The following is a 14,586-nucleotide window of genomic DNA, read 5'->3' as shown; positions in this document are numbered from 1 at the left end:
TATGAGCTCATGTCAGAATTGTATTGCATGTCACACTATCTGCAGTCTGCATGTTTTTATGTATTCTTTCTTATTTTATTTTAGGGAGTATATAAATATATATAGTGCTTTCAAATTTATTGACATGCAGTTTGTGCGTGTGTGTAAAATATTAATTTACATGTCCAACTTACCTGCGTACACACTGAACTGCTGTGCGAGCATGAGCTGCTTCTTGTCTTGTCTGCATGAGTGAATGTGCTAATTTACAGTACATGCATTCATCCACTCTTAACATTCCTCCAGGCAGAGTCAGGGAAGTCTCAGAAACAGAACTGCATTTATTATGCTGATTAATATTACTCCGATAAAAACACAGTAGTACATTGGAAAACTGACAATAATAAATGTAATAAAAAAAAGTAAAAATTATATATTGTCATTTATAATATGAAGCAATATCACCTAGAATTTGGTTGGATTCAGGGCTTCTTATGACTCACATGATGGCTAGTTTCATACCTACTTTTTTGTGGGGAGCAACGACTTACTGGATAATGGAAACGTGTCATTAGATGCTGTGTATCCAGTGCTTTGCCACCAGTATGTGTGTGTGTTTTACAGTACACAGAAAGGACAATGGGTCTAATGAGGTCAGAGCAGATGGTTTAACTGTAACTGGTCACACATGACTTAACAGGTATTGGGTTTGCATTCCTTGTTGTGTGTGTGTGTGTGTGTGTGTGTGTGTGTGTGTGTGTGTGTGTGTGTGTGTGTGTGTGTGTGTGTGTGTGTGTGTGTGTGCGCGTGTGTGTGTATGAGAGAGAGAGATCTTGTTCATTGAGTAGCATTCAGTCTGCTGTTGGTCTGTTTGTAGGATGTGAAAATTCAAATAAATTCCAACATTACAGCTTGTTAAAAATCCTACTATAAGCCTTGAGACAGTATTCACACAACAATCAACAACCAAACTGTCAAAAGTCATGGCTTATGGTCCAAACTCAACACACACAGAAGACTCCAGTAGGATTGTTGTTGAGATTTTTTTTCTTAGCAACCCAGAAACCCAAACAACAGACAGACATGGTCACAAAACAACCATAGAATTAGACTGCACAAGTCTAGTATTACATTTAAACTTCAGCAGTTTCATAAAATAGCCTGCACACAAACAACCAAAGACCAAATAGACACATCAGAGAGTGAGGAAGAGACGGCAACTCCAGCTAAAATATAGCTATGGGTAAGTAGATATTAGCCTAACACTAAGTAAATAAGGAGACGAGGAACCTGTGTTTACTGTGAAGAAATGTCACATTTCAAAATAAAGTATACAGCACACAGTGGAATTGCCATGTTTACTGCAATAACAGTTTGTTGAAGTCAGCCAAAGAGAACCCTGCTGGCTGTCAATCATGTGACTAGACGCATTTTAAGTTATTCACACTGATATTGAGCATGTTTGATTTTGTAGGAACAGCAAGATGAGAAAGAGTGTGTTTCCTACATACACCTCTTGCCGAGAGTTAGATGAAAGGATTGATGCCTTTATCTTGTTGTCCGCACATTGAACATGTACATGCAGATTCACTGGTCTGAAACCATGCTGGAGGAAACAGCTAGCCTGATTCATTCAAATGAAAAACGACATGGTGGGGTTAGATGGGGAGTGAGTTCTTGCTGCTAAAACCTTACAACGGCCAGACACATTGACTTTTTATGGTCTGATCACCAAAAATAGTCACAGCACATAATAAAGCCACAACTTTTTCGTTTTTACGTTTCAATTTGTGTACAAACTAATAACCAAGATACATATTAATTACTGAGCTTTTAAGGTGTTGATTCTTGATCACTGTCAAAGCCAGGCTACCTATTTCCCCCTACTTTCAGTCTTTATACTAAACTAAGCTAAGCTAAGCTAAGTGATTCCTAGATATAGTTCTAGTTTCATGAGTAAAGAGGATTACCCATCTGCAACCTCTAGTGCTACTTCAACAGCATCATAAAGCTGATGTTTGGCATTTGATTGGAAATACACTGATTGTAGGTGATTAAAAATTAAAACAGAATTATTGTCATATTTGACTGTTTTGCACCATTTTCATGCTCTAAGCAAAGCTCTTTATGTATCTCGTGTTATTACATCTTTACATTTGAGTATTGTACGTATTACTGAACATCTCGTCAGTTCCACATTTGCATCATGACCTATATTTTGCATCAAAGTGCTCATACTGTACATGTGTGCATCTGTGCACAGGGGAAACGACAGGGGATTGTCAGTGTGTCAATGACCACATGTGGCCCCTGTAGCCACATCCGTCACCATCATAACTCACACACACACACACACACACACACAAACGCAAACACACACATTGAGTTACTCTTCTGACATAACGCTACCATGGCAACAAGTAGCTGACGGGTCGGAGAAAGGAAGACAAAATATCCCCTGAAGCTAGACTTTCCTCTCTTCATTTAAATCCATAAACACACACGCATTCACACACTCGCATTCAGTCAAGGAGTGAAATTTAGACGATTAAATATGGAAATTACATTTCATATCTCTCAGTTCCACTTGCTTTTTCAGAGTAGTCCCAGAATAAAGTCTGCTGATGCTGCCAGAGCACCCATTGTTGTCAAATTCATACGGGAGACTTTTAAAGTAGAGTCTCTAATTTTGAAAAAAACATTTCATCAGTATTACTTTTTTTTTCCTCCTTGCTTTTGTCCTTTTACTCTCTCTCTCTTTTTTCTGCACCTGAATAATATACACATTTCAAGTTCTACAGGAGGACAAGGAAGACATTTGCATAAAATCTGTCTTCTCATCTTCAGGTCTCTAAGATTTAATTTATGCTCATTTTTGAAGTGTTCAATAATAAAATAACAGAAGTGTACATTATGATTTGTTTAAAAATTTACATTTTAGTAATTTTGATCTGTGAACCGAAGCTGCAACATGCAAAAGACAGAAAAAAAGTAAAGATGTCTGGAAACTTTGCGAAGAAACTTTGTCCTCTGCAGCAGCTCAAAGAGCAGTCAGGTGTTAAAGTGGTCCAGGCAGAAACCATTTACACCTGATGTGGCTGCTGCTGCTCTTTTTACCCCTGACACCCTGATCATTTCATCTCACCCCTCACTCTTGAGGGAGGAGAGGTGAGATGAGAGAGGAGCATACAGGACAAAGAGGAGAAAGGAGATGCAGCAGCAGAGGACATAAAGGTAAGAGAGTGCAAAGATACAAGGGGGGGATGGAGAAAAAAAATAGGTGTAGGGGACAAGAGGAGGAAGACAAACAGAAAGGAGACAAAATTCAGACACACGCATGCACACACACACACGCACGCACACACACACACACACAGCTGATCTCACCATCCATGAAAAGGTTCTGCACTGCTGAGCGGACTAACTGCTCAGAAAACATGCAGGATTATTAAATTGAATAATGTAGGGCTTGACTTTTGGGGGGACTGTCTGCTCATGTTCGCATCACTGCTGGCAAAAATAGCTGAATATGTATCAAATATTAAAAGCAAAAAGCGGCTGCTGATTTAGTGTAGGTGCTATTAAATCTGCATCATTGTCAGGCTGGCAGAATAAACCACATGCAGTTGAATAGTTTAACCTAATTTCACCCAAAAAATCCAGAAAAGCCTCTAAATGAAGCATTTTGTGAATTTGGATCGATTAGTTTTGAACTACTGATTATTTGCATTATCCATTAATCTGTTTAGCATATAGAATGACAGAAATGCCCAATCTACAGTCTAAAACCTAAAGAAAGAAGTTGAATTTATAACATAAAACAGGGAATAGAAACAAATCAACCTACATTTGAGTAGCTGGAACCAATGAATGTCTGGTATTTTTTCGCAATAAATCATTAAGCAGTTAATTGACATATCATTACAGCACTAATTAGCCTCCAGCAGCCTCTCATAGGCCTTTATCACAACAGGCATATTGACAAGCCATAGCAAAGAAAGCACAGGTGTAATTAGTAATCTTTAATAAAAGCTGCATGTCATTTACTTGTCCCACTCAGAGGGCTGTGGTATTGTGCTGCTGGCTTAGTGGTATGGCTACTGGTACGCCTAAATGGAATGGAGCCATCTTTACTTGCCATTTACTGTATAACAATTATATTATCAATCTTACCCAAATATTCATTAATATGTGTGTCTGTAACCTTCCACCCACACCGAAAAAGAGGCTACTTTAAAGAAAAAGACTGAAATCATCTTTTCCAATAATTAATCCCAACTGAAATCCTCAACATTGATTAACGCACGAGCCAGTTTGACGTTTAAAATATCACTATGTAAGAATAATACGCAGCATGCAAAGCCAATAGTGGTGGCCAGCAGTAACCATGCTAGCATTTTAGCTGGCTAAAGGCAGTGTGGGCTTCGCCTCCCTGTTGGTCCTGTGACTCTCGCCTTACATCTTGTATTGGTCTCTTGAAAGTTTCCTGGTCTGATTTGGAAGAAAATGTGTTGGATTGCTTTATGGCACCAAACAGGAAGAAGGTGGCGCTAAAGCCGACAGAGTTCCTTCAAAATAAAGGGGAGGAGGATAGGAGGCCATACAGCTGATGAGATTTATTGTTTTTTGGATTAAGCACCAACATAATACTAGTATGAGGTACAGTTACTTAAACAAATGTTCCTATTCTCTACAACCTCAATATTCAACAGTGGATTTACTATTATAAAGCAATTGTTCAGTATTAGCTGGTGTCATGTGTTTCAATCAGTTTCTCAGTTTGCGGTAAAACTCTTTGATTATAACTCAGCAGAAGCCTGAGCAGCGAAATAAGACTTGTTCCTTTGTGTGAGTGGAGACTTCAGTCATTTTTATTCTGCAGAATCAATGTCCATGAATACATTCATGGGCGCACACGCACACACACACACACAACGCACACTGACTGACAAAAAGGAGTGAGCCTGAGGCTGACAAGATCTAAGATACTAAATGAATCTATTATGAATGGCAGAGAAAGGACTACACACACACACACACACACACACACACACACATCACTCATCCAGTGAGATCTACAATGTTAATGATGGACTGTCACACACATCAGCAGCCAGCGTATCTGACAATCAGACCTGTCAGATTATTCAAAAAGCAAAAAAAGGCTCAGGATATGAATCGGAGCCCCCGTATGCTCTTCATGTGATCTCTGCTCCGTCTAGACGTGTGAATATGAAAAGGTCTATGGAGCGAGAGACGACGGAGAGAACAGTCTCTGTATGGAGTTAGTTAAATATTAATCAATGGCTGACTGAACTGTCTGAGTCTCTCAACTGATTTACTGTATATCTGAACGTATACCGAGAAGGGTCACTGAAAAAAAAAAAAAATTTCTTTAACATAAAATCTTTGCTTCTTTGACCCGCCCACTATTGTTCACCTTAACCAGTGAGATTACTCCTGCCTACAAGTAAATGTTTGCACAACGTAGAGCCTGATCTGCCCACCTGTGACTGTCATGGCAGACAGGTATTATTGGCTGGGTTGGTAAACATCTGCTTGATGCGCGACTATAATTTTTAGATTCTGAAGTCATCCCAGTTAACACAGTTACCTCTCATGGTCGTGTGAACTCATTAACCCAGCCACAGACTGTTGAAAGCAGGAGCAACAAAAGAAAATGGGGGACAGTGTTGCGAATAAAGGAACACACACATACATACACCTCTGCATCATTACCTCACGTCTCCCACAAGGCTCCAGGAGCAGCCACACAGACTAAGCAACAACTGGAGCAGAAGAGAAGCCAGCCTGAAGTATTTGGTGACTAAGAGAGCAGTTGAGAACATAGTGGGTGGTGAACACATTCACATGTATACAGAAAGAGAGACGACAGACACAGGAGATAAGAGGAGGAAAAAATACAGCCGAACAGCTTCCTGGTGGAGAGACAGTCAGAAAGCTGTGATCAAAGCTTTGGCGTTCTCCTCTTGACATATTGGGAAAGTCTCTACAACAGCTTTTAGACCCTCTAGGGACGAAAATCCTCTAATTAAAAGTGTGATAATAAAGTCAACAAAGACGTAGTAATAATGAACACTGACAAGGGTTGAAATTAATTCAGGTTGAGAGCTTCCAGCTACAATTCTGCAATAATTATGTAATAACACCCACTGCAGGATGAAGACTGGCTGATATCTGCAATGATGCTGTAGGATTATAAACTTTGTAAAGTAAAGAAGAAGGAATGAAATTTATTGTGTGCACTATTAGTGATTTATCGGCAATCTAATTTTAAAAAAAGAAGAAAAAAAAAAGAGAAATGCTGAATATCAAATCCAATCATTGGCCGAGTTGATACTGGAACGACCCATAGCATAGAGCATATGCATACATGTATGTATGTATAATGCATGTATAATGCATGTATGTATAATTTATTTTTACTTGTACTTTTGATACTTAAGAATACCAAAGTTGGTGAGAGCAGTGAGAGGGAACCAAAACAGTAATGTTGTGGGCAGTAGAACTAAAACAAAAAGCTGAAAGACACTAAAATGCTCCGTAGACCTGAGGGGCACTGCAAAGTCAGGTGATATTTCTTTGGATTTCATCTCTACAAGTAACACTTTTTATATTACGATAAATAGTCATTTGATCTGTTGTTGATATAAAAATACTGGTTCGCTCACCTTGAAGGTGTATTCTTTCAAGTCTAATTTTGTGCAAAGCCTGGCAGGTTTAGTCACATGTGTAAAGTGATTTTACCTTTTTCCTTACTGTCAAGATTATGCTAATGACCTGTAATTACATTTATATTACATGCATAAATGTTAGAATATACATCTGACAAACCTTGTTACCAAAGATACATATGACTGTTTGGTGTCAGTCCTTTTGTCAGAACAGCATTTTAAAAAAAACCTCTGTGCTGTGTTGGTGTGGGCGTGTTGCTTGGGGTAACACTGAGAGGATAAAATATGATCCAGAGAGGCCACTTGGAGAAATCAATCTCCCTGAGTTTGAAGACTTATCAGACATTTAAACACTGCCCAGTGGAATAAGTACAATATTATGAGCTAGGATATTACGACTCTGGAAAGGTTTCACAGCAAAGTTTATCCTGTATCTGAATGATTGTGAGGTAAACAGAAGATCTACCAGGAATCTGAACTAGGGGTGGGCGATATGGCAAAAATATCATATCACGATTTTTTAAAAATAAAATCACGATTTCGATTTTATCACGATCTTAAATCCAAAAAAGAAAAACATACAATTTAGGCCAAAGAACCTTTCTGGACAGATTTTAATTTAAATAGTTGCAGTTTTGCCAACATGTGCAAACAACGTAAACATACTAAAAGGTAAACAACAACACTCTGATAAAGTGCACTCTAGCAACATAAAAGGTAGCTTTCAATAAACATGAAAGTAAAATATCAATGAAGACATTACTGTTTGTTTTATTCAACACAGTCATTTTAACAGGATTTAAGTATCCAAACACTAAACAGCTTATTGAAAAGGGTCAAATAAGTCCGTCAGTGGTCGGACTATCCGAGGGGGGGTGGGGGGGTCGCGGGAATTTGAACACTGTACAATTTACCGTTTATTAGCGGCCAAGCGCGACCTATCCATGCGCCCGTGTGTGTGTGTGTGTGTGCGTGTGTGCGTGCGTGCGTGCGCGAGAGAGAGGTGGTAGGTGGAGGGGCTAACTGGCAGAGATGAGAGATGGTGAAACGCTGTTTTTTTTGTTTTTTTGTTGTTGTTTTTTTTTAAAAAAGCGACCAACTCCTCCGTTTGGCTTTCAGCCATGGCTCTGCATGCGGCTACCGCTACACACATAAACAAGGATGCGGGTAAGAAAAGCGCGTCACTGCCCGTAACTCGCTATGATTGGTCGGTCAGGTTGACGACATAATACGTTTGGTGCGTCGGTGCATCAGCATAGAACTGCAATTTATAGAACGTGCCCTAGACGATCCCACGATCTCTGCACTTTGGCAGATCGTCTACACATTGTGATCCTTCACGATCTAATATCGTCATATTGCACACCCCTAATCTGAACTGTAGATGATTGTTAAATACAGTGTGTTGCCACATGACATTACTTTGCAAAACGTGAGCCAGGTTCAACTCATTGCTGGACAACACCGCAGTTTTTTGTTGGAGTTGTCTGCACCGGCACTGACACAGCATCAACACAGTGGTCTCATTGAAATGAATGAGGTAGCAATGTTGTCTTTTTCACACCGTGGTAATGTTTGTCTGGACTTCAACAGCTACAGTATCTTGGAAATGGTTCTTTTGATGTTACCTTCACTTCATGTTTTAAACATTAGTGAAGGTTACACTTAATGTTTCAACACCAGTGAATAAATGAATGTAAGATAAATGTAAACTGTTCAAACCTGCACACTGATCCAAAATTAGCATTTTAGCATTGCCATAATAAGTGTAAATTTTGCATAAAGAATTCTTCTGAGGTTTGGTTAGATGGAGCTGTCACACAGCTTCTAACGTATCCATGTCAGTCTAGTGCTAATGATTCTTCTGCACTAATGAAGAAAAATACCGCACTATTTAACGAGGAGTGTGATGTGAACATATAAATCATTCAGTGTCTGCCATATTCCACTTCTCTTTCTGATCAGATCATTTAGAGCATTAAGAAATGGTTTAAGGACAGGATTTATGAACAGGTATTTAAACTGTGTATGTGAGTGTGAATGTTCCCCAGACAAAGCACTAGGGGAGTATTAAATCCTGCATTGCCCCTGGGTAGGACTTAGTTGGATGAAGAAGATAAAAGAGACAGAGAGACAGATACAGAGGTAGAGAAAAAAGTAAAACGGGCAAAAAGCAATAAACTTGACCAGTAATGAATTCATCATTTTGATACTCTAACATTCTCTTTGTGTTTCTCCTACATCAGATTACTTTTAAGGTTGCTGCTCCAATGATGAATACAATTAAGTTTCATTTTATCTAATGGCATTTCACCTGTTCTGACAGTTCATACTGATGTTGTTCTGTGGGAATTGGCTCATAGTGCTGTTTCAATACATATAAAGTAGCAGTATAGTATCCTTTTAGCATTCTTATGAGGGCTGTTTTGTTGAGATATTTTGGACAGGATCCTTTGAAAAATGTATTGCTCCCCATTGCAATTGCCTGGAAGAGGAAACTATCACAGTGCAGGATTACACACAAACACACAAGCAGACATACACACATAACAGATGGGGCCCTGGGGGTGTCTTCTAGGCAGGAGGATCCCAGGGACCCCCTGGAGACAAAGCAGAGAGGAATGATGGGAACAAGATGGAGGAGCAGGGATTGTTTCACGCACAAACATGCACAGTGTACCTGCAGGCTTGGTGTTAATACTTTTATATACCTTTTATCAAGATTTTAATTAAGACTCAGTTATAAACCAAATTATAGAAACCACGTTGGCACTGCGGTAACTGACAAAATTTACTCACTGACTACATTAATGAAGACACTAACAAAATCTCATCTCTGCCTCAACAAGGGATTATCAGCAGGTATAAACATTCTGACAGTGTATTTAATATGATTTCAAATCTGCCTCAAAAGCACAATTAATCAAATTAACATACTCAAAGAGCATCAGATTAGTATTTTAAAGCTTTTCCAATACATATTTCCGTATATTAACAATTGATCAAATGCTTATGAATTATGTGAAAGGAGTTGCTTGTAGTGATCCGCTCACTGTATAGACAAAGTTAGCAACTAGCAGGTGAACATAGTGGAGCATTTAGCAGCTAAAGAGTGAGATATTTCTCCCAGGAGTTTGAAGGAGAGTGAATATTGGACCAATGTTAATGTAGCTCTATGTGCTAGCAAGTTCAACATAACTTTGTGAGGTAATGTGGCAATGTTGTGTTGACAACTTGTTGCACTGACCCCAAGTGACCAACAAACCTTAAATAATCATACAATCATACACTCAACAGATGACAAAAGGTCAACAACAACACCTCTAGTTCCTAGTCATAGTGTGCAAGGTATTAAATTGTGTTATATACATTGTGTAAATTAACTTTATTCACTGCCAGACTACGAACATGAGAGTGACTGATGGGAATGGGGGTGTTAAATTCTAACTAAATATGGTCAGACATTTGTGTTTTTTCATTATCAGTCTACTTGAGCATTCATATAATTCCTACGAGATGTGTTAATCGACAGCTGCTCATATTCACAAATACTAATGTAGACTTCTCTTTGTTAGCTTATGCCAATTGTTCAATACAGAGAAAAAGTAATTCTACCTCTGTTATCACGTTGTACTTCTATACATTTCTTTATTAGCTGCACAATACTGACTGACTTAATATTTGAATTTTTTGCAAATTTTACTGATTACTGATTCCTCACTCTATTTTTGCCAATGGCGCTGATAATCTCCCATTTGAAAAACTATTACTTGTTAAAGTGCTAAATCCTCACTGAGATAAAAATCTATGTGTGTAATGTGTTGTAGTTACTTAAAAGTTCAAACTTTTTGATCAAAATCAAACCAAACAACCATGGATTGTTTGACGCAAGCTTTTTGAAAAGGTGCATTGTGATTTTGATGTCGCCTAATTTTAAACCCTCCTCGTCTGCCTCTCTTCCTTTCAGTTAAGCTCTTCTTTTTCAACTCTCCTTCTCTCCGTCGCTCACTCTCTTGCCCCCCTCTTCCATTTATTTCCCTTTATTTCCATTTGCCCCCCCTCCCCTCCTACTTCTGACCCAACTAAAAAGCTGTGCACGGTGCCTCACAATGAAGTGCGTTTCTTTCACATGTTAATGCTTTTACTCATGGCTCAGTGCACAGCACAAGGCAAGAAACAGAGCTGCACAGAAAAACAAGATTGTACACACGTACACACAGACATGTACGCACACACACACACACACACACACACACAAGAAGCAGAAATGGCTACAGTTACAATGAATCCAAATGAACTGCCACTGAGCTGCCTTCAGTTGTGATGATGAACTTCCAAACCCAACAGAGAGGAAAATGAGAAGTATGGCGTAGCTATAGAATGAAGAATGAATCACAGAAAGAAAGACAGAAAGACAGAAAGAAAGAAAGCAAGAAGGAAAATAAGAAAGAAAGACATGGAGGGAAAAGAAAGGCCGTCTCCACTTCATTTATATTGCAGACAGGCTTTTTATCATTCATGACTACTTCGGTGTATCACACACAAAAAAAACCCTATTACACTTTGTCAAACAGGGTGTATGTGCCCGAGCATTGATTGTAAAGATTTGACAGAGGGAAAGAAAACAAACCTGTGAGATGAAAATACGTGTGCATCTATTGATATTCATGCTGCTTTGACTAATATGAGACGGCAACAAAATCTCACAGCTGTACTGTCGCATGTGTGTGAGTCACTGCATAAATATAAGTCCTTTAAAACAAGGCCAGGCTACATATTTTCCGTGTTCTTCAGTTGTTTGCGACAGACAGCTGAGAAAACATGTCCAGTACATCTTGTCTGTTGCATCACTATGACCTACCATTAAAGCCTGATCATTTCTTTGCACATTAACCCAACATCCATAAGGTACATATTGCAAGAGCTGCAGTCAGTTTTTGTCACGGCTTAATGGGGATTTTTAGAAATGCAGGTAATGGACTGATGTCTAAAAGTACACTGAGTGGTGAAGAAGAATCTTCACACACTTCCTGGTTAATAAAATAAAATGTGTGTTGATGTGTTCATCATTGAGTGAATTCTGGCTCTGCAGCCCAGACATCATTTCCTTGTTTCATTTTGAAGATAGTGTCGCATTTTTGAGTGAAATAGTGACATTAACTGTGTCTTTGAAAGAGTAAGCTTCTTTTTTTAAGTAGCTGAGAGGTAGAGCTTTAAAGAACAGATCCAAATACTGGATCCAGCACACCGGTGAACAGCACTGCCAACTCTCTTGTCATTACTGGCTGGTCATAATGTCCCTACAAGTCATCAACACTTGTTTCTGAGAAATAAAAACAGTAGAAAAATAAAGAAGTTACATTAAAAACAAGTAAGATCAGTAAGATCTTCTTTTCAATTTGCCTAAAATTAGTATAATTACCTGACATATTTATCAGTTTGATTTTATTCACTACAGCTTTCATTACAACAACTTCACAGCTAATAAGCTGCTGGTCTAATTTGCCCTCATGCTAGAGAAGGTTCAAGCTGGTTGGTCAATAAAACACACTTTGTGTCATTTCTGCCACAAGGGGTCTCTCAATCAAAACATTGAAAGCAAAAGACATAGTTTGATGATGTGAAAAAGCGTGACCACCTTTGCTAATGAAAATCTATCCAGGTGACTCACGCAGAAATGTTCACGATCAAGAAGTAAAGTTTTATTCACATCATGTTTAATCACAATCACCGACTTTCTTCCTCACTCTCTGACGTATTATCTGATGTTGTCTCTAGAAATGATGGCAACATGCAACCAAATAAAACGCACCATTAACTTTACAAATTAACAATTACAAATTTTTCTCTGGGTTTATCTACATCTTTTATCTAACCAGGTAAAAGACTCATTGAGATTAAAAGATAACTGTATCATCATGTGTAGAAGTGGAAAGCAGCAATTGATAGATTATTAAAGAGATTTACATAAATCGAACACTGCAGTGGTCCTAGTATTGAACCCTGAAGTACACCTTTTTATATAGGAAGGAAGAGAGAGAAGGACCCAGCCAAATGTACACATTGTGATCTAACTGACAAGTATTTTACAGTCATGTGCTAAACACATGGCCAGATAATCCAATATTTTTTAGTTTAGCTGCCAAAATGACATGGTCAACTGTGTCAAAAGCCTTTGAACATTGTTGAAAAGGTTGAGGGTAATGGGAGAAGATAACTCAACAAAAATTATAACAATGGTCTAGTTGTTTTTAGACATTTTAATGGGGACATATTATATATTTAATGACCAGAAAGAAAAGAGGCAGCAGATATTATGAGCTGCAAATGGCATTGTGTCAATTATCGCCACCGATCTACTCGGGTGCCGGTTAATAAGTTCAATAGCTTTGTATTTAACCTACTGCTGACCTGTCGAGCCTGATCGCTCCTCCCGATTCCCCCACCGACCATTAAGAGGCTAATCTCTCCCTCTGGGACCATTACTGTCTGTCTGTGTCCACTCTTTGTTTCAGTCGGACCTCGGCTTAGCCCAGTGGGGGCTTTGTGCTGAGTTGGCCGATGTCATCTAACCATATGGTCCGAGGCAGATCAGGGTTCTCTCATGGGAGATGTTAACAGATAATTCCTTCAATTCATGTGATATTCAGACTGTTCAGGCTGACATTTACTAGCCTGATGGAAATCTCCCTAATAATGTCTATTTTAGGAAGTGTCTGTGTGACTTTGAAAGGCAAAAAACAGCTCCTTTGTGTTTGCAAGTGTACAGTAATTTATCCTGCTTGTGTTTTATTGCTCCTTTATTCTTTTTTATTATTAATGTAAAAGATTTTCTGAAAAATGTATAAAGAAAATTGTGTAACAATGCATTAAAAAAAACTTAATGTGATTGGCCTACTTACACTGTGGGTCACTAAATAACCCCCAACAGATGACATAAATATTAAGATGTAATCATCACTGATGTCACCAGTACCTCATTCTGGGATCATACTCACTCTCAAGGCCACCCAAACATTCCACCTCCAATCAGAAAAACACCTCATTCTCTGTCATCTAGTGGCAAACTTTAAAAAGCAAACGGCTCATACATACCTGAGTAGGACCAGTCGATATCTTCTGGGAGTTTCCTCAGGCCTCGGACCAGCGGCTCTGCTGCCACAACTACAGCAGAAGATGACAGAAAGGTTATTAGTGTCATTTTGCATCTCCAAAAACACACACAAATTCACAGACTGACAGGTGAAACCGTGACCAGCTGCTGTGACTCCACCACATGATGAGTGGCAGGCTTTTCCTGTCATTCAGGGGATACATTTCAGAACTAACTAACCTGCCTGGAAATAGACTGACTTCAGTCAGGCATCACTGTCAGATGTGATGTCACTGTTTGTGTTGGGCATATTTCAGCCTAGCAGAGTGAGATGATGATTTCTGTGTGAACAGATAATTTTGAGAGTCTGGGTAACAATCATTACACAAGTACAACAGACAGTCACAGTCATCAGTTAAATTTTAATTGGATAGTTTGGGACGTCCTTTCAGCTGCTGCTGCTGCTGCTGATGTAGTGACATGATTCCCTGTACAGCCACACAACACCTTAGCTTTTGTTTCAAAGGTGGAAAATGATATGTGTGCAATCCACACATGAGTGTGAGTTGTAGCAGAAGCACAACACTAACCTTCGGTCTGGCAAATAGATACATACACAAACACCAACATGCATACACAAGGTTACACTATCATTGGTTATCACCGTACAGCAGACCACTTAAGAGGGTGTAGGAGGGAACTGCATCACTATTAACATAATTTTTCTCAAGTGATACACACACACATACACACAAAGACACAGACAGAGCTATCCATTGCATGGTAGCAATTTTCACTCAGGGACAGTCGAGGATAAAA

The sequence above is a fragment of the Pagrus major genome, chromosome 14 (assembly GCF_040436345.1).
Source record: "Pagrus major chromosome 14, Pma_NU_1.0".
NCBI lineage: Eukaryota > Metazoa > Chordata > Actinopteri > Spariformes > Sparidae > Pagrus > Pagrus major.
The sequence above is the reverse complement of the archived record's forward strand: the minus strand, read 5'-3'. Positions refer to the sequence as shown.